Genomic DNA, 24,157 nt, shown 5'->3' on the forward strand with positions numbered 1-24,157 from the left:
GATCGCACACAATTTATTATCAGCAACCGTGTGAGATGTAGTACAAAATATCTTGGAGCACCGTCGGTGTATAGTATGCCTATGGCTTACACGAGAAGGTGCGTCGGCTACAGTCCACAGCTGGCATCTCAAGCACACTAGCTCGCTCCCAAAATATCATTTCACTGTTCAATCGTCGCCGGTGAAAGATGGGCACATGGACCCGCGTCGTGAGGGCAACTTCGGTGGCCCACTCTGGCGAGAGCGTGGCCGCAACCGCCATGCGCGTGCTAACAAGGTGCATGAGCGCGGCCGCAATTTGCGACCGGGCGGCAAAGGCAGCCCAAACGGTCGTTGTTTATTCTCAAGTGGCGGCAGCAACATCTGCTTCGACGATAGCAACTGGCGAGAGCGGCACAACAGCTGTCCGTTCCGCAGAGGCGGCCTTAGCCCTGATGGAGGCCGCCCGCGACCATGTCGAGGCCGCCCACGCCCAGCTCCTGGCGGTTACCACACAAATCGAACGAAGCTTCTCCGACAACGGTCGGCAACCCACGGTCGAAGAGACGGCAATCGTCGAGAGCATTCGAGTAGCCGTCCGTTCCTCCGTCGCATACCTTGTGACGACGGAGCCCGTCCAAGCCTAGATCGCGTCCGCCCACGCCCAGCTCATGGCGGCCTTTTCCAAAGAGATGGCGGACGTGGATGGCGAGATGCTTGCCGAGTATGGTGCGATGGATGCCATGGAGCCCCTTCCCAAGGAGACCGTCGGGCGCGAGCTGGACATGGAGGCGGCGGCGGAGACCGACGAGCACCAGCCGTAGTAGTACTCTATGTTCTGTTTAATTAAGAGCGCCGGTCTTTAATTTATTAGAGTAATGTTTAGGTCAGCTAGCTCTGTTTAATTGCTGAACTTGCTCGATTAAGAAGTGTGGGTGTGCTGTAGTCTCCTTTGTGTACCCAAATTATGCAATGACGTGGATGACCACTGTAACCATGGAAATTCGAACCAAAACTTTTGACGTTCAAACACATCTCACACGGTTTATGCTATCTGAATCGTTTGTGATGTCCACATATCATACACAGTTCTGAATAAGGGACCGTGTCTGATGACACTTTGCGCGTCAGTTATTTGGCTGAAGCGATTCCAAATTTTCGACTTCCGCAGAAATATCTACCTCCCCGCCCCCCCCTTACCAAAAGCTAAATTTCCCCACTTTCCGCCTTCCTTTCCAAGTTGAAACCTTCACTCCCTGCTTGCAGCTCCGCCGCCTCCTCGCCGGCGACCCTCCTTCACGCTGCCCGACCTCCTCTATCCAGGCAGGTAATCCACACCCGACCCCCATCCTCCTCCTCCTTCCACATCCCACATGCCCCGACCACCGGCGCGAGCGCGACACCTTCCACCCAAATCACCGACCCCTCCACCAAATAAGCGCCGGCCTAAGCCATGGTGCATGCAGTATAGCCAGGACCTCACAGAGCATTTGGCAGCGGAGAAGCAAATCGCGGCCGCACGTGCATGAGGTCGCGATGGCTGCCATTCGTGCCGACCCCCAAATCTTGGAGGAGCACCTTGCCAATTGCTAGCTACGCCGGTTAAGCATGCTCGATTTACCCGTTGCGTGTGCTGCTCCTGCCTTTCCTTCACAAAATCTAGTGAATTGTGCTATCTAATTTCACCATGCAATCTGTTGCTCTAGTGTATATGTTCTATATGTCGTGCAGTGTGGTGCTCACTTATTAACTATTTTGTTAATTAGTTGTCGTCTTCAGTTAACTATTTGGTTCAATTCTACAAATGTGATGTTCAATTCTTCAGGCTGCAATTTTGTATTGTCTTCCATGTGAGAAATAACTCGAATTTATCTTTACAAAATTGTGGGTGCATTCTGTTATTGTATACCATGTGAGGAATAAATTGAATTTGACTGTAGTAAATACATGAGAAACAGATACAATTGCTACAGTTGGCTATAGTTAACTGTTTGGTTAACTCTCTGATCTTCTATTAGGAGTATGTTATGTTGTGCAATGTGGTGCTCAGTTCATGTTTTGTTCATTTGTTGTGGTGTTTAGTTAACTGCTTGGTTCAATTCTGCAATGCGTTGTCCAATTGTCGTGGGTAGAATTTTGTATTGTTGTGCATGTGAGGAATAAATCGAATTTGGATGCACTTAATACACGAGAAACATATACAAGTGCTATATTTCCTAGTTCTTAATCATGCTTGGTTTGGGTAAATCGGTTTTCCGTGTGGCTTCAATTAATCTGAGGAATCTGCAATGTGCTTATTTTTCATCAACATATTTTACTGATAGCATGCGAACCCTTACTTAACCTGATGACAAACTACCTTATATGTGTTGCAGGGAAACAATGGGAAGCACTGAGGTTTACAATCGAGGTTAGCACGTGCATGGTCCGTTGTCTAATAGCAAATTATTGTGCAATTGCAGGAACCATTCTAATATTTTGGTTTTTAACAATTTGGTCTTGCACATGTAGGTCCTGCTATTAGATGTTTTGACCCACTGTGCGACCCTTTTTGCATATGGGGAAATGAGTTGTCCAGGAATATCAATCAAATAAAGAAACTCAGAAAGATTGTTAGGATAAAGAAATTAGCGACAAAAAACAACAAGATCATTGTCTGCACAATGAAGAAGACATCAGTTCACTACAAGATGGTACTAACTATTATACCTTGCCTTTTTTATTCCTTTGCCCCATTTCCAATATAGAGAAGATATTTATGCACATCCTTGTTTTCAGGCCTTTCCAAAGCAGTTCACTAATGATTACCTCTCAAACCACCTCTATGGTCAGGACGCGAGGAAGGTCTTCATACAACACCCACGGTTCAATATTGAAGTGTTCCTGAAGAGGTCGAAGGACGGACGGTCAATCATTCACAGGCACTGGGGTAAAGTTGCAAAGACCTTCAGCACGAATGAAGGCTCAATATTCGCCTTCCGCTTCAGAAGTTTTCCAGATGAGATGCATCTATCTATATACCGTCTATGATGCTAATTTCGGAAGGTTCTACATGTTGCATGTGGAACTTGCTGCTGGTGCAGTTGTGTAATGGGGTAGCTGAGTGCTGAAGCTATATCATGTTGTACTCTGATGTATTTCAATTATGAAATTCTGCTTCCTTAATATGGAAATGAAATATATTGTGTGCTTAATATGAATGTCAATTAGATTAATAAATGGATTATTAATAATAGGGCAATTAGCCTGCTAATGGCGAATTAGCCTACTAATTGGGTTTTGATATTGCAAACGGTTGTTGAAAAATACAGTGGGCGATGACCTCAGGCAATGCACATAGTTTATAGGAATAAACTGTGTTGGATCAATGAACAATCACAGACAAATTTCTCTTGAAAACTGTTTGCGTTAGGCCACCTTGCGCAAACGTTTACCACATAAAAACTGTGTGTCATGGACAACCTTTGCCACACAGTTTCTTCTATGGACCGTGTGTGCTACATTCAATAACGCAAACGATTTAACGGGAAAAATTGTGTGTGATGTACCTGTGAACGGAAACATTTTCCTTGGAGCGACTGTGTGGGATGTGCATACGAACGGAAACATTTAGCGGGGACTGACCGTGTGGGATGTACTTGTGACCAGAAACAATTTCGCCGTATAATTTTATTTTTTAGCTCTACTATATGTATTTCCATATTTGAGTGCTCGCCGGTCGCACACGACCTCATTTTGCCGAATGTGTGTGCCAGGAGGGCATATCCCCGACGGTTTCTGGGTCTTGTGGGAAGGATCCCCCTATCGCCCACACTCACTTGGCACGATTCCAAATACCGTCGCAGAAAGGGGTAAAAAACCGTTTGTTTAGGACCGACGCGCACCAATGGAACTTCCTTGAATATTACCTTGAGGTGCCTTGGGCATCCCCAAACTTAGGGTCTTTTCACTCCTTCTCCTCATACCGATATCTCACCCAAAACTTGAAAACTTCAATCACACAAAACTTAACAGAACTTCGGGAGATAGGTTAGTATGATAAAGAGAAATCATTCACTTCGGTACTGTCAAAGAGAAGATTCATAAATGTTCTCACACAATTCCTACTATAGCATATCATTTCCACAATTTATATTGAGGAATATAAGCCATAGAAACTAGAAAACAAGCAAACTATGCATTGAAAACAAAATCTGTCAAAAAAACAGAACAGTCTGTAGTAATTTGTACTCCAACAATACTTCTGCTACTCGAAAACTTCTAAAAATTAGGAAAACATAGGGAATTTGTATATTTATGACCTGTAAAAAGTTCAGATCAAAAGCACGATCCGGTGAATTTTTAAAACTCCTGGACTGAGTGCAAAAGTTTCTGTGTTTGCACAGAATCAAGTCAACTATCATCCACACTATCCCAAAGGCTTTACTTGGAACTTTATTGAAACAAAAGCTATAAAACATGATTACTACAGTAGCCTAATCATGTGAACACACAAAAACAGTAGGGGTACATGTTGGGTCGTCTCCCAACAAGCATTTTTCTTTAAGGCCTTTTTAGTTCGGCATGATGATTCAATGATGCTCGCATAAAAGTAAGAGTTGAAACACAAATAGAGAATCATGAATCACAAGTTACTCTCTCATAATAATTTTTAGTAGCATCATGAATGGATTCATCAATATAACTATCACAGAAAGCATTCCTTTCATGATCCACAAGCAAAGTATTTTTATTACTCTCCACATAAGAAATTTTATTCTCATTCATAATAGTGGGTGTATCATAGGAAACTTGAATACTATAAATTATTTCCACATTAAAAGAGTATTGTTTAGTATTATGACAATAATTATCACTACTTTTGATAACATAAGTATCATCACAATAATCATCATAAGTAGTAACTTTGTTCTCAACATAGATAGGAGGCATGCAATCATCATATAAAATTTGATCATTCAAAGTAGGGGGACTAGAAAGATCATCTTCATTAAGCATAGCATCCCCAAGCTTGGGACAAACATTAATTGCAGCAAATAGATTCTCAAACATGTCATTCTCATTAAACCTAGGATCCCCAATCTTGTGGCTTGGCATATAATAGGCATAATCACTCTCATCATTAATAGTATGAATAGCACCAACGGTATAACAATTGCTATCATCATAATTTTCCAAGTTGGTGCCAAAAAGATTTCTACGATTATAAGAAGTATCATTATCATCCCAATCATAATCATCACAACAAGCAATAGGCATAACAAAGTCATCATCAATAGTTCTCTTGGACATTGTGCCATAAGATAAAGAAGCAATATCATCATCAAGTGCATCATCTTCCACAATTATTTTTGATTCATTTTCATGAGGCACAACAACAATAGGAGCAACATTATTTCGGAGAGATGCCTTTTTACATCTATTCTTTCTTCTTTTCTTCTTCTTCACCACATCATGTGTGGCTTTAATTAATTTTTTAGAGCTTCTTATTGACGAGATTGGTTGAATAGGGAGCTCCTCCTCATCACCTATTTCATCATGAGAGACAATAGGAGGGAAAGTGGAAATCTTTACCCTTTCATTAGTATTCCTTTTTATAGTCCATTGGTTTTCCCGTCTTTCTATAGTTGGCAATATAAGCATTTTCATTGCAATTTACAATGCAAAACTTATGGATTTCTTTCAAATTAGTTTCAGCATGGTCCGTGAATATGAATGCTTCAAACCAACCATTTTTATGTGACAATTCTTCACACCCCAAAAATAAACAAACTTCATTATAAAGTTCAAGGGTGATCAAGTTATTGCGATATCTGGACACAATTCGATCATGAAAGAGCATGCATTGGAAATTAAGGTGCCCAACTTTATTGCAACGTTCACAAGTAATAGGATAAAGAGAGCATACTTTTGTAGAAAATTTATCTATCACCTTGAGCAAAAAATTGGTTGTATCATGTTTATGCTTCTTACAAAATCTATCATCCCTATAAGTCATGTCTTCACAAAGTCTTTCCACTCCACAAAAATTGACAAGCTTATAAGAAACATTTTTTCATGACTAGCGCAATCATCATTAGCATTTTGTATATTTATATAATTCATACTAGCAACATTGCAATCATGCTCATCATTCACGCCAAACATTTTATTGAATTCTTATTCTATCAACTGAGCAAAATTTTCCTTTCCATAATTTTCAAGAAAGACATTATAAAGATGAACAACATGAGACCACCTCAAATCCATTTTTTTAGTTTTCTTTTTATAGACCAAACTAGTGATGAAACAAGAAACTAAAAGATTCGATTGCAAGATCTAAAGATATACCTTCAAGCACTCACCTCCCCGGCAACGGCGCCAGAAAAGAGCTTGATGTCTACTACGCAACTTTATTCTTGTAGACACGTGTTGGGCCTCCAAGCACAGAGTTCTGTAGGACAGTAGCAATTTTCCCTCAAGTGGATGACCTAAGGTTTATCAATAAGTGGGAGGCGTAGAATGAAGATAGTCTCTCTCAAACAACCCTGCAACCAAATAATAAAAAGTCTCTTGTGTCCCCAACACACCAAATAGGTGCACTAGTTTGGCGAAGAGATGGTGATACAAGTGTTATATGGATAGTAGATATTGATTTTTGTAATAAGAACAATAAAAAACAGCAAGGTAGCAATTGATAAAATGGAACACAAACGGTATTGTAATACATGAAAATGAGGCCTAGGGTCAGTACTTTCGCTAGTGCAATCTCTCAACAATTCTAATCTAATTGGATCATATAACTATCTCTCAAAGTGCAATGAAGACTCACTCCAAAGTTCTTATCTAGCGGAGAACATAAGAAGAAATTGTTTGTAGCTATTCTTTCCGATCGATATGTCAAGAGTTCGTACTAAAATAACACCAAAGCATATTCAGATTTGTAATACTCAATCCAACACAAAGAACCTCAAAGAGTGCCCCAATATTTCTACAGGAGAAACAAATGACGAGAACGTGCATCAACCCCTCTGCATACATTACCCCAATGTCACCTCGGGAATCCGCGAGTTGAGTGCCTGATATGTCCATTTTGCATCATGCTTTAATAGAGATATTTATTGCATTATGGGCTGTTACTACACATTATGTCACAATACTTATGCCTTTTCTCTCTTATTTTGCAAGGTTTACATGAAGAGGAATTATGCCGGCAGCTGAAATTCTAGGCTGGAAAAGGAGCAAATATTAGAGACCTATTCTGCACAACTCAAAAGTGTTGAAACTGCACGGAGGCACTTTTTGGAATTCATAAAAAATACTGGGGAAAGAATCTACCAGAGGGCGCCCACACCCTGGCCATGAGGGTGGGGGCGCGCTGAGGGAGTCCTGGACTATGGGGTCCTCAGGCATCCGGCCTGTTATCCTTTGGGCCGGACTAATGGGCTGTGAAGACATGAAGACCGAAGACTGTACCCATGTCCGGATTGGACTCTACTTGGCGTGCAAGGCAAGCTAGGCAACCGACTATGTAGATTCCTTCTTATGCAACCGACTCCATGTAACCCTAGATCTCTCCGGTGTCTATATAAACCAGAGAGCGTAGTCCGGATAGGGGGATATACTCATTACCATATTCACATAGGCTAGACCTCTAGGGTTTAGCCATTACGATCTCGTGGTAGAATAAATCTTGTAACACTCATATTCATCAAGATCAATCAAGCAGGAAGTAGGGTATTACCTCCATAGAGAGGGCCCGAACCTGGGTAAACATCGTGTCCCCTGTCTCCTGTTACCATCGATCCTAGACGCACAGTTCGGGACCCCCTACCCGAGATTCGCCAGTTTTGACACCGACACGCACCCTACCCCCCTGGGCGCACCCCCCTGCCTCGTGGGCCCCCTGGCAGGCCCCTGGTGCCGATCTTTTGCTGTATGAAGTGTTTCTCCCTGGAAAAAACAAGAAGGAAGCTTTCGGGACGCAGCGCCGCTGTCTCGAGGCGGAACCTTGGCGGAACCAATCTAGGGCTCCGGCGGAGCTGTTCTGCCGGGGAAAGATCCCTCCCGGAGGTGGAAATCGTCACCATCATCATCACCATCGACCCTCTCATCGGGAGGGGGTCAATCTCCATCAACATCTTCACCAGCACCATCACCTCTCAAACCCTAGTTCATCTCTTGTATCCGATCTTTGTCTCAAAACCTCAGATTGGTACCTGTGGGTTGCTAGTAGTGTTGATTACTCCTTGTAGTTGATGCTAGTTGGTTTATTCGGGGGAAGATTATATGTCCAGATCCTTTATGCATATTAATACCCCTCTGATTATGAACATGAATATGATTTGTGAGTAGTTACGTTTGTTCCTGAGGACATGGGAGAAGTCTTGTTATAAGTAGTCATGTGAATTTGGTATTCGTTCGATATTTTGATGAGATGTATGTTGTCTTTCCTCTAGTGGTGTTATGTGAACGTCAACTACATGACACTTCACCATTATTTGGGCCTAGGGGAAGGCATTGGGAAGTAATAAGTAGATCATGAGTTGCTAGAGTGACAGAAGCTTAAACCCTAGTTTATGCGTTGCTTCGTAAGGGGCTGATTTGGATCCATATGTTTCATGCTATGGTTATTTTTACCTTAATTCTTCTTTCGTAGTTGCGGATGCTTGCGAGAGTGGTTAATCATAAGTGGGATGCTTGTCCAAGGAAGGGCAGTACCGAAGCACCGGTCCACCCACATATCAAATTATCAAAGTAACGAACGCGAATCATATGAGCATGGTAAAAACTAGCTTGACGATAATTCCCATGTGTCCTCGGGAGCGCTTTTCCTTATATAAGAGTTTGTCCAGGCTTGTCCTTTGCTACAAAAAGGATTGGGCCACCTTGCTGCACCTTGTTTACTTTTGTTACTTGTTACCCATTATGAATTACCTTATCACAAAACAATCTGTTACCGATAATTTCAGTGCTTGCAGAGAATACCTTACTAAAAACTGCTTGTCATTTCCTTCTGCTCCTCGTTGGGTTCGACACTCTTACTTATCGAAAGGACTACGATAGATCCCCTATACTTGTGGGTCATCAAGACTCTTTTCTGGTGTCGCTGCCGGGGAGGGAAGCGCCTTTGGTAGGTGGAATTCGGTAAGGAAAATTTATATAGTGTGCTGAAATTTACTGTCACTTGTTACTATGGAAAACAATCCTTTGAGGGGCTTGTTCGGGGCATCTTCACCCCGACCAGTAGAGCAAAGAGTTGCTCCTCAACCTGCTGAACCTACTGAAATTTTTTACTTTGAAATTACTTCCGGTATGATAGAGAAACTGCTAGCTAATCCTTTTACAGGAGATGGAACATTACATCCCGATATGCACCTAATCTATGTGGATGAAGTTTGTGGATTATTTAAGCTTGCAGGTATGCCCGAGGATGTTATCAAGAATAAGGTCTTCCCTTTATCTTTGAGGGGAAAGGAATTGACATGGTTTAGGCTATGTGATGATATTGGATCATGGAACTACAACCGATTGAAATTGGAATTTCATCAGAAGTTTTATCCTATGCATCTGGTTCATCGTGATCGTAATTTTATATATGAATTTTGGCCTCGCGTAGGATAATGTATCGCTCAAGCTTGGGGGAGGCTTAAGTCAATGTTATATGCATGCACCAATCATGAGCTCCCAAGAGAAATTATTATTCAAAAAATGTATGCTCGGCTTTCTCTCAACAATCGCTCCATGCTCGATACTTCTTGTACTGGTTCTTTTATGATGAAGACTATTGAATTGAGATGGGATTTATTGGAAAGAATTAAACGCAACTCTGAAGATTGGGATCTCGACAAAGGTAAGGAGTCAGGTATAACACCTAAGTTTGATTGTGTTAAATCTTTTATGGATACCGATGCTTTTCGTGAATTTAGCACTAAATATGTACTTGACTCTGAGATAGTAGCTTCTTTCTATGAATCATTTGCTACTCATGTTGATCTCCCTAAGGAGAAGTGGTTTAAATATCATCCTCCCATTGAAGTAAAATTAGTAGAACCTATTAAAGTTGAAGAAAAGACTATCACTTATAATGTTGATCCTATTGTTCCTACCGCTTATATTGAGAAACCACCTTTCCCTGTTAGAATAAAGGATCATGCTAAAGCTTCAATTGTGGTTCGTAAGAGTAAAGCTAGAACACCTACACCTTCTGAGCAAATTAAAGTTGAACCTAGTATTGCTATGGTTAAGGATCTCTTGGTCGATAATATTGATGGGCATGTTATTTACTTCTGTGATGAAGTTTCTAGGATTGCTAGACCCGAAACTAAAAATAAACATAGACCTGTTGTTGGCATGCCTGTTGTTTCTATTAAAATAGGAGATCATTGTTATCATGGCTTATGTGATATGGGTGCTAGTGTGAGTGCAATACCTCATTCCTTATATAAAGAAATTATGCATGATATTGGACCTGCTGAGATAGAAGGTATTGATGTTACTATTAAACTTGCCAATAGAGATACTATTTCACCAATTGGGATTGTTAGAGATGTTGAAGTCTTGTGTGGGAAAGTTAAATATCCTACTGATTGTCTTGTTCTTGGTTCCCCACAAGATGAATTTTGTCCCATTATATTTGGTAGACCCTTCTTGAATACTGTTAATGCCAGGATAGACTGCAAAAAGGATATTGTTACTGTTGGTTTAGGGGATATGTCTGATGACTTTAATTTTTCTAAATTTCGTAGACAACCCCATGATAAAGAACTGCCTAGTAAAGATGAAATTATTGGTCTTGCTTCTATTCCCGTGCCTCCTAACGATCCTTTAGAACAATATTTGCTAGACCATGAAAATGATATGTTTATGAATGAAAGAAGGGAAATAGATGAAGTATTCTTTAAACAGGGACCTATTTTGAAACACAACTTGCCTGTTGAAATCCTAGGGGATCCTCCTCCACCCAAGGGTGATCCCGTGTTTGAGCTTAAACCATTGCCTGATACACTTAAATATTCTTATCTTGATGAAAAGAAGATATATCCTGTTATTATTAGTGTTAACCTTTCAGAGCAGGAAGAAGAGAAATTATTGAAAACTCTGAAGAAGCACCGTGCTACTATTGGATATACTCTTGGTGATCTTAAGGGCATTAGTCCCACTTTATGCCAGCACAAATAAAAATGGAGAAAGACGCTAAACCGGTTGTTGATCACCAACGACGGTTAAATCCTAAGATGAAAGAAGTGGTAAGAAATGAAATACTAAAGCTTCTGGAGGTAGGTATAATTTATCCTGTTGCTGATAGTCAGTGGGTAAGTCCTGTCCATTGTTTCCCTAAGAAGGGAGGTATTACTGTTGTTCCTAGTGATAAAGATGAATTGATCCCACAAAGAATTGTTACAAGGTAGAGAATGGTAATTGATTTCCGCAAATCAAATAAAGCTACTAGAAAAGATCATTATCCTTTACCTTTTATTGATCAAATTCTAGAAAGATTATCCAAACATACACATTTTTGCTTTCTAGACAGTTATTCTGGTTTCTCTCAAATACCTGTGTCAAAAGAGGATCAGGAAAAGACAACTTTCACTTGCCCTTTCGGTACCTTTTCTTATAGACGTATGCCTTTTGGTTTATGCAATGCACCTGCTACCTTTCAAAGATGTATGACTACTATATTCTATGACTTTTGTGAAAAGATTGTTGAGGTTTTCATGGATGATTTCTCCGTGTATGGAACTTCTTTTGATGATTGCTTAAGCAACCTTGATCGAGTTTTGCAGAGATGTGAAGAAACTAATCTTGTCTTGAATTGGGAGAAATGCCACTTTATGGTTAATGAAGGTATTGTATTGGGGCATAAAATTTCTGAAAGAGGTATTGAAGTTGATAAAGCTAAAGTTGATGCTATTGAAAAGATGACGTGTCCTAAAGACATTAAAGGTATAAGAAGTTCCCTTGGTCATTGATAACCCACAATTATAGGGGATCAATTGTAGACTCTTTCGATAAGTAAGAGTGTCGAACCCAACGAGGAGCTAAAGGTAGAACAAATATTCCCTCAAGTTTTATCGACCACCGATACAACTCTACGCACGCTTGACGTTCGCTTTACCCAGAACAAGTATAGAACTAGAAGTACTTTGTAGGTGTAACATGATAGGTTTGCAAGAATATGAAGAGCACGTAAATAAAAACTAGGGGCTGTTTTAAGTAAAGAAGCAATAAAGTTAGTATAGCGAGTGTGGAAAAGTGGTGGTAGGAGTTGCGAAATTGTCCCTAAGCAATTGACTACTTTACTAGACCGATAGCAAGTTTTATGTGGGAGAGGCGACTTCTAGCATGTCATCCCTGACTTGGAATTCTATGCACTTATGATTGGAACTATTAGCAAGCATCCGCAACTACTAACGTTCATTAAGGTAAAACCCAACCATAGCATTAAGATATATTGGTCCCCCTTCAATCCCGTATGCATCAATTTCTATGCTAGGTTGAAGCTTCTGTCACTCTTGCCCTCCAATACATAGTCCTATCAACATACAACTAACCCTATGGTGTGATCCACGCGCGTGCTCATATGATGGGCACCAAAGGATAGCAACATAACCACAAGCAACTTAAACCAATCATAGAAATTCATCGATTACCGATAGGACAACGACAATCTACTCAGACATCATAGGATGGCAACACATCATTGGATAATAATATGAAGCATAAAGCACCATGTTCAAGTAGAGGGTACAGCGGGTTGCGGGAGAGTGGACCGCTGTAGATAGATGGGGGAAGGTGATGAAGATGTTGGTAAAGATGACGGAGGTGTTGGTGTAGATCGCCGTCACATGATGATGGCCCCGGCGGCGTTCCGGTGCCACTGGGAGAGAGGGGGAGAGGGCCCCCCTTTCTTCTTCTTCTTCCTTGACCTTCTCCCTAGATGGGAGAACGGTTTCCCCTCTGGTCCTTGGCTTCCATGGCATGGGAGGGGCGAGAGCCCTCTGAGATTGGATCTGTCTCTCTGTCTCTCTCTGTTTCTGCGTTCTAGATTCTGGCCTTTCACCGTTTCTTATATTCCCGTAGATCCGTAACTCCGATTGGGCTGAATTTTGGACACGATCTCTATCCGGATATTAGATTTCTCGCGGGGAAAGAAGGGCACCAACCGCCTTACAGGGTGGCCACGATGGCCCAGGGCACGCCCCCTGCCTCGTGGCCCCCTCGGGCATCGTCTCGCGTTGATTCTTCTTCCCAAAATTCATAAATCTTCAAAAAAATCTCCGTCAGTTTTTATCCCGTTTGGACTCCGTTTGATATGGGTTTTCTGCGAAACAAAAAACATGCAACAAACGGGAACTGGCACTGGGCACTGGATATGTTAGTCCCAAAAATAGTATAAAAAGTTGCCAAAAGTATATGAAAGTTGTAAAATATTGGCATGGAACAATCAAAAATTATAGATACGACGGAGACGTATCAGCATCCCCAAGCTGAATTCCTGCTCGTCCTCGAGTAGGTAAATGATAAAAACAATAATATTTCAAGCATACTAACAAAATAATCATGTGTTCTCAAAACAACATGGCCAAAGAAAGTTATCCCGACAAAATCATATGGTCTGGCTATGCTCCATCTTCACCACACAAAGTATTTGAATCATGCACAACCCCGGTTTTAGCCAATCAATTGTTTCATACTTTAGTATTCTCAAAAGTTTTCAACTTTCATGCAATACATGAGTGTGAGCCATGGATATAGCACTATAGGTGGAATAGAATATGATGGTGGAGGTTATGTCGAGAAGACAAAAAGGAGAAAGTCTCACATTGACGCGGCTAATCAACGGGCTAGGGGGATGCCCATCAATTGATGTCAATGCAAGGAGTAGGGATTGCCATGCAACGGATGCACTAGAGCTATAAATGTATGAAAGCTCAAGAAAACAAACTAAGTGGGTGTGCATCCAACTTGCTTGCTCATGAGGACCTAGGGCATTTGAGGAAGCCCATTGTAGGAATATACAAGCCAAGTTCTGTAATGAAAAATTCCCACTAGTATATGAAAGTGACAAAATAAGAGACTCTCTATCATAAAGATCATGGTGCTACTTTGAAGCACAAGTGTGTAAAAAGGATAGTAACATTGTCCCCTTTTTTCTTTTTTTTTCTCTTTTTTTGGGCCTTCTTTTTTTTGGTCTTTTTTTTCAATGGACAATGCTCTAATAATGATGATCATCACCCTTCTATTTATTTACAACTCGACACTAGAACAAAATATGACTCTATATGAATGCCTTTGTCAGTGTACCAGGATGTGCAGTGATCTAGCATAGCAAAGATATCAAAAAATGGACAAGCCATGAAAACATCATGCTAGCTATCTTACGATCATGCAAAGCAATATGACAATGAATGCTCAAGTCATGTATATGATGATGATGGAAGTTGCATGGCAATATATCTCGGAATGTCTTTGGAAATGCCATAATAGGTAGGTATGGTGGCTGTTTTGAGGAAGATATAAGGAGGCTTATGTGTGATAGAGCGTATCGTATCATGGGGTTTGGATGCACCGGCGAAGTTTGCACCAAGTCTCGAGGTGAGAAAGGGCAATGCACGGTACCGAAGAGGCTAGCAATAATGGAAGGGTGAGAGTGCGTATAATCCATGGACTCAACATTAGTCATAAAGAACTCACATACTTATTGCAAAAATTTATTAGCCATCGAAACAAAGTACTGCACGCATGCTCCTAGGGGAAGGGTTGGTAGGAGTTAACCATCGCGCGATCCCGACCTCCACACAAAGGATGACAATCAAAAAATAAATCATGGTCCGACTTCGTTACATAATGGCTCACCATACGTGCATGCTTTGGGAATCACAAACCTCAACACAAGTATTTCTACTAATCCACAATTACTCACTAGCACGACTCTAATATCACCACCTTTACGTCGCAAAACTATTGCAAGGAATCAAACATATCATATTCAGTGATCTACAAGTTTTATGTAGGATTTTATGACTAACCATGTGAATGACCAATTCCTGTCATCTCTCTAAATAGATATAAGTGAAGCAAGAGAGTTTAATTCTTTCTACAAAAGATATGCCCACGCTCTAACAATTATAAGTGAAGCAAAAGAGCATTCTACAAATGGCGGTTTTCTATGTGAAGAGAAACAGGCAATCCAAACTTCAAATGATATAAGTGAAGCACATGAAGCATTCTATAAAGCCATACTAAAAAAATTAAGTGAAGTGCAATGAGCATTCTATAAATCAACCATGGACTATCTCATACCAGCATGGTGCATAAAAGAAAAGTGAAAACTAAATGTAAAAGACACTCCAAGATTTGCACATATCACATGAACGAAACGAAACCGAAAACATACTGATACTTGTTGAAGAAAGATGGGATGCCTTCTGGGGCATCCCCAAGCTTAGACGCTTGAGTCTCGTTGAATATTTACTTGAGGTGCCTTGGGCATCCCCAAGCTTGAGCTCTTGTCTCTCCTCACTCTCTTGATATCGAGACCTCCTCGATCTTCGAACACTTCATCCACACAAGCTACCAGAATCAGCTACTTTGCCGTCTGCCACGGCAGACGGCAAAGGCAAGGATGGCGGACGGCAAAGGCCTTTGCCGTCTGCCGCGGACGGCAAAAGGCTCCGGCAAAGTAGGCTTCGGTAAAGAGCTACTTTGCCGTCTGCTTTTTGAAGCGGACGGCAAAGGGGCCTTTGCCATCAGCGGCTGACGGCAAAGAAAGCCGACGGCAATAAATGCGCTGTTAGTCCGTTAGGCGGCTAACGGCAGCCTTTGTCGTCCGCCGCTGACGGCAAAGAGCATCCGGCCTTTGCCGTCCGTCAAATGACGTCAGCTGGACGTCACTGCAGGGCAAGCCTTTGCCATCTGCTGTTGTAGGCAAATGTGGGCATTCTTTGCCGTCTGCCACTGTAGGCAAAGCCTTTGCCGTCCGCCGCTGTAGGCAAATTGACCAAATGGGTCAGCTCCCAGGGAGCATAGGTGGCCGCCGCGTGGCTTCTTTGCCGCCCGCGGCAGACGGCAAAGGAGCCTTTGCCATCAGCGGCTGACGGTAAAGGTGCCTCTTTTTTCTGTTTTTTTTAATCCAGCAATTTTCACAGCAAATATATGACATATATATATATATATATATTTCACATGGCTATTTAACAGCAAACATATGACATATCGAGCACATAAGTTTCATCATGCATACATATATAGTTCCATCCATTCATACATAGCAAGTTGCACATACACATTGTTCCATCCATACATATTACAATGCAAAGTTTCATCAAGATAGCAAGTTCCATCATAGCAAGCTAGAAGAATACTAGAGGAGAATGAAAGAAAAAACAAGCACTCCATCATAGTAAGCTAGCTTCCGTGAAGTGAATGAAATCTGCAAAATGGCAAATAAGAAAGTTAGAAAAAGGAGACTAGAAGAAGAAGTATATGCCATTTATGAGCTAACTTAGGTGAAATGGATCATTTATGAGCTAACTTAGTTGAAATGGATCGATTATGAGCTAACCTAGGTGAAATAGATCGTTTATGAGCTAACCTAGGTAAGATGGGTCATTTTGGAGCTAACCTAGGTGAAATCGATCGTTTTTGAGCTAAGTTAGGTGAAATGGATCGTTTATGAGCTAATCTAGGTGAAATAGATCGTTTATGAGCTAACTTAGGTAAAATGCATCATTTTAGAGCTAACCTCGGTGTGATGGGTCATTTTGGAGCTAAACTAGGTAACATGGATCGTTTGTGAGCTAACCTAGGTGAAATGGTTCGTTTATGAGCTAATCTAGGTAAAATGGGTCATTTTAGAGCTAACTTGGGTAAAAATGCATCATTTTGGAGCTAACCTAGGTAAGATGGGTCATTTTGGAGCTAACCTAGGTAAAATGGGTCATTTTAGGGCTACCATAGGTAAAATTGATCATTTTGGAGCTAGTCTAGGTAAAATGGGTCATTTTAGAGCTAACTTGGGTAAAATGGATTGTTTATGAGCTAACTAAGCTAATTATGCCATTTTTGACATAAGTAAGCTAAGTACATGTCATTATTGAGCAAACCTAGTTAACTAAGCATATTAGAGCTAACTTAGGTCATTCTGGAGGAAACAAAGCTAAGTATAGATCGTTTTAAAGCTAACTTAGGTAAAATGGATGGTTTTGGAGGTCAGTAAGCTTATTAAGTCATTTTGGAGGAAAAGATGCTAACTCTAGGTCATTGTGGTAAGCATATTGGAGGAAATAAGGCTAAGTCTAGGTCTTTAAACATTTGTTAAGCAAAACACTAGAGAAACTTACCATGACGATGGAGGTGTAGGAGCGGGCTCGCTCGTGCCGGTAGCTGGAGAAGGATCGTGCGATGCTTGTTTGGAGTTACGCTGCACCAAAGATCATTTCCAATGTCTCGTTAGCATGATGACAATCAAATGTTAAGACTAGCAAGTAATGTCCATTCAAATTAAACTCACCGTGGTCCCAGGAGCAATCACTGGCATCGGCGGAGCGGTCTGACCGGTCTTCTCGCACACATACTGCACATTTGGTTTTGACGACTCAGTCATACTAGTTAGTAATGAGACAAACACTACATGAATGTTTTGGCTAATCTGCAGAAGAAACTTACCACAAGGAGCTCGTACATGGCCCTTGCCTGGATGTCATTCCGTGCCCTCTCCTCCTCCACCATCTTTGTCATCCTCTCCTCCAACTCCCGCTGCCTCTCCGCCGCCTCCGCCAGAAGTTTCTCCATTCTATCTCTCTCACTCTATATAACAGCCTGCAACACCACTCCTCGTTACCATTTGTAATCATTGATGGAAGCACACACAATGTAATGGAGAAAGATAGCTGAGTACGTATAACTAACCTTGATGGCGAGTTGGACTGACCGTTCACGAGGCCTTATCTCAGGAGCGGAGCTCGACTGGCGCGCCTTGATCTCCGGGAGAGTGCTAGGACAACGGATAAGTCCATCTCCAATGGCTATGGAGCCATGGGACCTCCCGCCACCAGATATCATCACCTGCTCTGGACAATGGGACCCTGGCTCGGGTTAAAGTCCTCCCCTTTCCTCGCCTTCCCCTCATCTCTATATTTCACGAGCTTGTCGTGGGAGGAGATGTTGGTGAAGTTGTTTTCATCATCGAGGTCAGACGGAGAGAATGCCTTGACTTTCTTGAAAGATGCACTATGGGCCATGGCATACAGGTCATACACCTCTGGCACCTTATCCGCCTTATTGTAGCATGTCTGAAAGAGAGAAACAAAGTAAATTAGTAATTAAAGGGCTCAAGCTAGCATGAGGAATGAATTGCATGAATCATGAAGCAAACCACATACCCAGTTCTTCCCGAACTGATATAAGTTGGAGCTACCTTGATGGTGTGGCACACCTTCCATTTGAGCACGTTTGTCCTTGGCCGCGTTGTGGACGGCTAGCCATTCTTTTGAGCACCACTCATTGACCAACACCTCCCAACAATCCATCCGATCCACACACCATCTCGGAGGCGCCTAAGTTAGCAAATAGAAACTTGAGCGCTACGGCTATGAATTACTAAATGAAGGAAGTAAGTACAAGGACTTAAGAATTACCTTCATGTACTCCTCCTTACTCAGGAACTTATCGCGGCACGCCGGCTTGGGCTTCTTGATACCACACAAGGCGTAGTAGTCTCAAACAGCCTGCACCCGAGCCTCGTGCCGTAAGTTCTGTAGTAGGCGCTTGCAGACATTCTCGATAACATTTGCCGCCTCCTCCTCGTATCCCTCCTCACACCTGTAGAATGTCTGCAATCAAATGAGACAATATTGATTAGTACAATTAATAACTAGCTAGTTGAAGATTTTTAAATGTGTAAAGGAGAAATTACCCAGAACTTTCTGATCACCACGTCTGCCCTCGTGTCGCACAAGACACTGTCGATAATCTCACCCAGCGGGGCCGGGGCAGCCAAGTAGTGCTCCCAGCTCAATCCAAGCTCTGGAAGCCGACCCTCACCAGGCAACGTGACAAACCCCGGGAAGTTTTGCCGGCAAAGCACTCCAAGGACGGAGTTGGGCTCGCGGACACTATGATGGTGGTCCCAACCCCTACAGCATGACAAGGCCAACACATTAGATATTTGAAGAAACGTGAATGCAGAAGGTACAAAAAAGATTAAATGCACTTACCTCTCCCCATCAGGGAAAATCAACCACGTCTGCTCGCGGGTCGCCGGCACGGATGGGAGCCGTGTACAACCACGTTGGTAGACGGTGCCCCCTCCTCCTCAATATCAGTCGGCTCCCCGCCATCATCAGCACGGCCACTCGGCCACTCAAGCTCATCCGGCCAGGTACCCCATCCAGACGTGTGCTCCTCCGGGGTCTCATGGGCCGAAGGCCCGTCGACCCAAAGCTCATGGGCCGAAGGCCCGTCGACCCGAGGCTCGTGGGCCGAAGGCTCGTGGACCGGAGTCGGTGTAGCCTCTTCCTCGGACGAGTCCACCCTAGCAGTCACGTGCTCGGGTGAAACAGCTGGGGGTGGCGGCGAGGAAGGCGCCCTAGCAGTCACCCTACCTCCTCTCCCGCGACCACGTGCTCCAACTCCTCTCTTCTTCCCTCCCTTACCTCATCCCCTGCTGGGCACCGCTGTCGACGAAGAAGGGCCCGGCGGTGTCGCCATACTGTCCAGCAACGCTCGGCGGAGAGGTGCGTGTGGAATGGAAGACCTCCCACCACGCGTCGTCGAAGAAGGGGCCTCAGAGCGCTCCCAACCAGCGCCCACCATCTTTCAACACCTGCCATGACAAAGAGTAAACGAAATTAGTACAACATAAAAAATACCGACATGAATAATAATATGTATATCACTTAAATGTATCATCATCAAGTACAACATAAAAAAATTGAATACCTGACACAACTAATAATCTCGATCACTATCATCAATAAATGCATAATCATCATCATCACTATAATCAATGACGGGCTCATAGGGTTCAGTGGCATCAACATGTGGAAGGCCACCTTGACGTAATCAGTCAAGCATTGACAGGTCATCCGCAGAAGTAACCTCTTCTTGTTCCGGCTCTTCTTGTTCCTCCTCTAGGTTCATGTCGGATTCACTATCGCTGTCTACTTCAATGTTTTGGGGTGAAGTATAGCGGTTCTTGAAACGCTTTTTGGAAAGACGTGTCTCTTGGAAGAATTCTCCTTCATATGTGTCTGGGTTAATGTGAGGTTCATAATCCTCTTCCTTTGGGGGAGATAGTCTTGCACGTGGCGGCACTTCATAAACGACATCCCAACCTTTCAGATTTGGATTAGTTTGGCAGGCCCATGGTAGATAGAATACTTGGGTCGCTCGTTGAGCCGTAATATAGACACCAGGAACATCTAAATGGGTGCTTTGTTTGATTTCAACTAGCCCTATATGTTCATGAGTCCTTCTAGTCTCCTTCGGCTGAAACCAATAAAATTTGAAGAGTACGACATTCGGTGGGTTGTCACCATAGAATAGAAGTTCCTAAATTGCTTCAACTCTCCAATAATACTCTGTACCTCCTTCGCCGATAGCAGATACACAACATTTGTAGACTTTCGGTCGGCCATAGATAGCTCTTTGCCATAGGTACGAAAGCGATACCCGTTGATGTCGTATTTGTCAAATGAACGGACCTTATAGTTAAAACCATTAGCAACTTGTCTCAATTCGGCGTCCATAGACTCTGAATTAGCCTACAAGTTTAATACGAAAGGATTGTTGCATTAGGTAGAAATTAGCGAATGAAATGAAATGGTCTAATAGAAATTACCGTTTGTTTGAACCAAGAGATAAAACCGGGATAGCCGCCTCCTTGCTTTGCGAGAAGCTCATACTCTTCGACGGAATCCTTTTGGATCACCGCTCCATACGAGAATATGGCGACGTATTGACTGTATGAAATATACAGGAATAAGAGCAGTTCAAAGGAATTAGAAGTTGCGAAACAATGTACCGAGAACTTACTCGATGTACGGCCGCACTTCTGACAGGTTGTTGAAGATATGCAACGTAATGGTCCGCCATTCTTCGTTATCCAAAGATACAGGTTTCGAACCACTGGCTGGTGCGAGATTCCCTTTGAATAGGCTGAGGTTGGATCCACCCTTTTGAGGTTCGTCAGCATTGTACCGAGGCTTCGGATTATGCAAATGACGATTTTTGGCTTCGTAGTGTGCTGTCACGAAGTTTGCCGTCTCCTCAGTGATGAATGCCTCAGCCATCGATGCTTCAATTCTACGTTTATTTTTACATTTTTGTCGAAGCGTCTTCTGCATCCTCTCAGTTGGGTAGCACCAACGATTTTGCACGGGCCCCCCCAATCTTGCCTCGGTCGGGAGATGCAAAATCAAATGCTGCATTGGATTAAAGAAGCCCGGTGGAAATATCTTCTCTAACTTGCAGATCAACTCCGGTGCCAACTCTTCCATTTCTTCTAGCACGCCAGGCAATAGTTCTTTCGCACAAAGAACATGGAAGAAATAGCTGAGTTCTGCCAGTACTAGCCATTCATCCTCAGGGATGAAGCCATGCAACATCACCGACATTACCCGCTCAATCCATATGTGCCAATCATGACTCTTGAGACCAAATATCTTCAATTTATCAAGACTCGCTCCCCTCTTTAGATTCGCTGCATACCCATCGGGGAACATCAACTGCATTTTCACCCACAAGATAATTTCCCTCATAGCTTGCCTTCCAAAATTGAACCATGCCTTTGGCTTCGTCCAGTTCTGCTTTCCTTTCGGTTCTTTCATGTTTTGTAACGGCCTATCACATAGCGCCTCCAGATCAACTCTAGCCTTAGTATTATCCTTTGACTTCCCATCTATGCCGAACAAAGTACCAAAAAGTGCCTCGGTGATATTCTTCTCAGTGTGCATCACGTCGCTGTTGTGTGGGCAAAGGAGGTCTTTGAAGTAAGGCAGATCCCATAAGCATGTCTTGTGAGTCCAGGCGTGCTTAGAATTATACCCCTTGAAGTACCCTGGACACTCTGGATCTGGCTCGAGAGCGTTTAACTAATCCAGGGCCTGTTCGCCTGTCAACGCAGGTGGTGCAGAGTTTTTGACAACTCTACCTCTGATGAAGTTCTTCTTGTCTTTCCTGAACTTATGGCGAGGATCCAGGAACTGTCTATGCATGTCGAAGCAAGAAAACTTGCGGCCGGCCTGAAGCCAACGAAACTCAAGAGCTCCCTTCCATGTGGGGCACGGGAACCTTCCATGCATACACCAGCCAACGAATAGCGCATACGCCGGCAAGTCATGCGTCGAGTACATGTACCAGACACGCATTATGAAGTTCCATTTGCTATAGGCGTCGTATGTCTTGAACCCATTATCCCATGCTTCTTGCAATTCATCCTTAAGCGGCTGCATGTACACATTCATATTTTTCCCCGGATAGTTGGGCCCTGGAATTATCAACGTTAGGAAAATGTTCTTTCTTTGCATAATCTGTCCGGGGGGGGAGATTGAGTGGAAAGACAAATACGGGCCAAGAACTGTATTGGGCTGCTCGAGGATGCCGACTCGAGGATGCCTCGGATCTGCCGCTTTGTCAGCATGTAATTCATCAAACTTTTTCCACGCAACACCATCCGATGTGTGTACGATCATCAGATTCCCATATGCATCTAGTTCGGTTCTTTTGCCTGTTTTGTGCCATGTCATCTATCTGGCCGTCTCTTCGACCATGAAAAGACGTTGAAGTCTTGGTACGATTGGCATATACCGAAGAACACTGACGGGGATTTTGGTCTGTGACTTCTCACTCATAACGTTGTCTACCACAACATACCTGGAAGACTTGCAAATGGGACAATAGTTCAAGTCCGCATAGTCAAGCCTAAATAAGACACATCCTTTCTCACAGGTATGTATCTTCTCATAGGGCATCTTCAGTGCACGGAGGATTTTGTCCGGCTGGTACAGGTTTGCAGGCATTACATGGCCTTTGGGTAGAAAGCGTCCAAATACTGTCATCATGGCGCTTGTGAGATGGCATCCAACTGAAAAAGCTCAGTGTGCTCGTTGAGCGGACGTTTTGAAGACTCCAACATTTCATTGAAGGCCTTTGGAGATTCCTCCATCTCCTCGTCCGAATTCCGAGCATCATCGAAGTCTTGCACCATGTTTACCATCCCGGTACCATGCTCGTCGGTGCGACAACGATCCACCTCAGCTCAGTCACGTTGGGCAGACTCACCATGATATGTCCACACCGTATAATCGGGTGTAAAACCACTCTTCTGCAGGTGTTTGCCCATTTCAGCCTCTGTCCTCTTTTCCCAATTGCCGTACCGTAAACAGGGGCGCCAGGTTTTCCTCTGGCCATTTGCAAATGCGGCTTGCACAAACCCCTTGGTTTTTGTGAACCATTCAGTGCTCCATTTGTTCTGACCAGTGTGACCGGCGTACATCCACGCACGATCACTCATCTTGACTTTCAGAGCTACTGGACACACAACAAATATATATATATATAATTCACCATGTATATATTCATTAGTTGATCTACTTTGTCAATTTTATTATGTCCATGCAACCTACACTCTAATAGGTAATGATAGGTCCTAATCCCACCCGAGTATGTGTAGATTGGGTTAATTTTCCCATGCTATGCTCCGGATCCGACGTAAAATTTCGACAGCACCTCCCCGCTGTTCTCCTGATACACGTCTCTGCAATTAACAGAGAGGATCTGTACCCGGAGAACAACAGGGGAGGCACTGACGAAATTTATGTGTCGGATCCGGAGCAAAGCATATGGGAAAACAAACCCAATCTGCACATACTTAGGCTGTCCATGGATAGCGTTGGACAATTCGAAAGAATCACGGTTATAAATATGCAAATGCATGCATATTTATAACTATAACACTTTCGAATGGGAGACACATATTGGTTACGCATACTGATGATTCAAGACAGATATATAGCTAGCTATCAAGTTTCATCGGCACGAACACCGGAATAGAGCAAATAATTAAGGGGGGAGGAGGACATGTCATTTGTGCTCACCCACGAACAAAGGGGCAGAGCTCGTCAAACGCATGGGGAGGTCGTCGAACACCAAACCTCGCAGCGATGAAACTACTGCACATTTAAATATACCCGAT

The sequence above is a fragment of the Triticum aestivum genome, chromosome 1D (assembly GCF_018294505.1).
Source record: "Triticum aestivum cultivar Chinese Spring chromosome 1D, IWGSC CS RefSeq v2.1, whole genome shotgun sequence".
Taxonomy (NCBI): Eukaryota; Viridiplantae; Streptophyta; class Magnoliopsida; order Poales; family Poaceae; genus Triticum; species Triticum aestivum.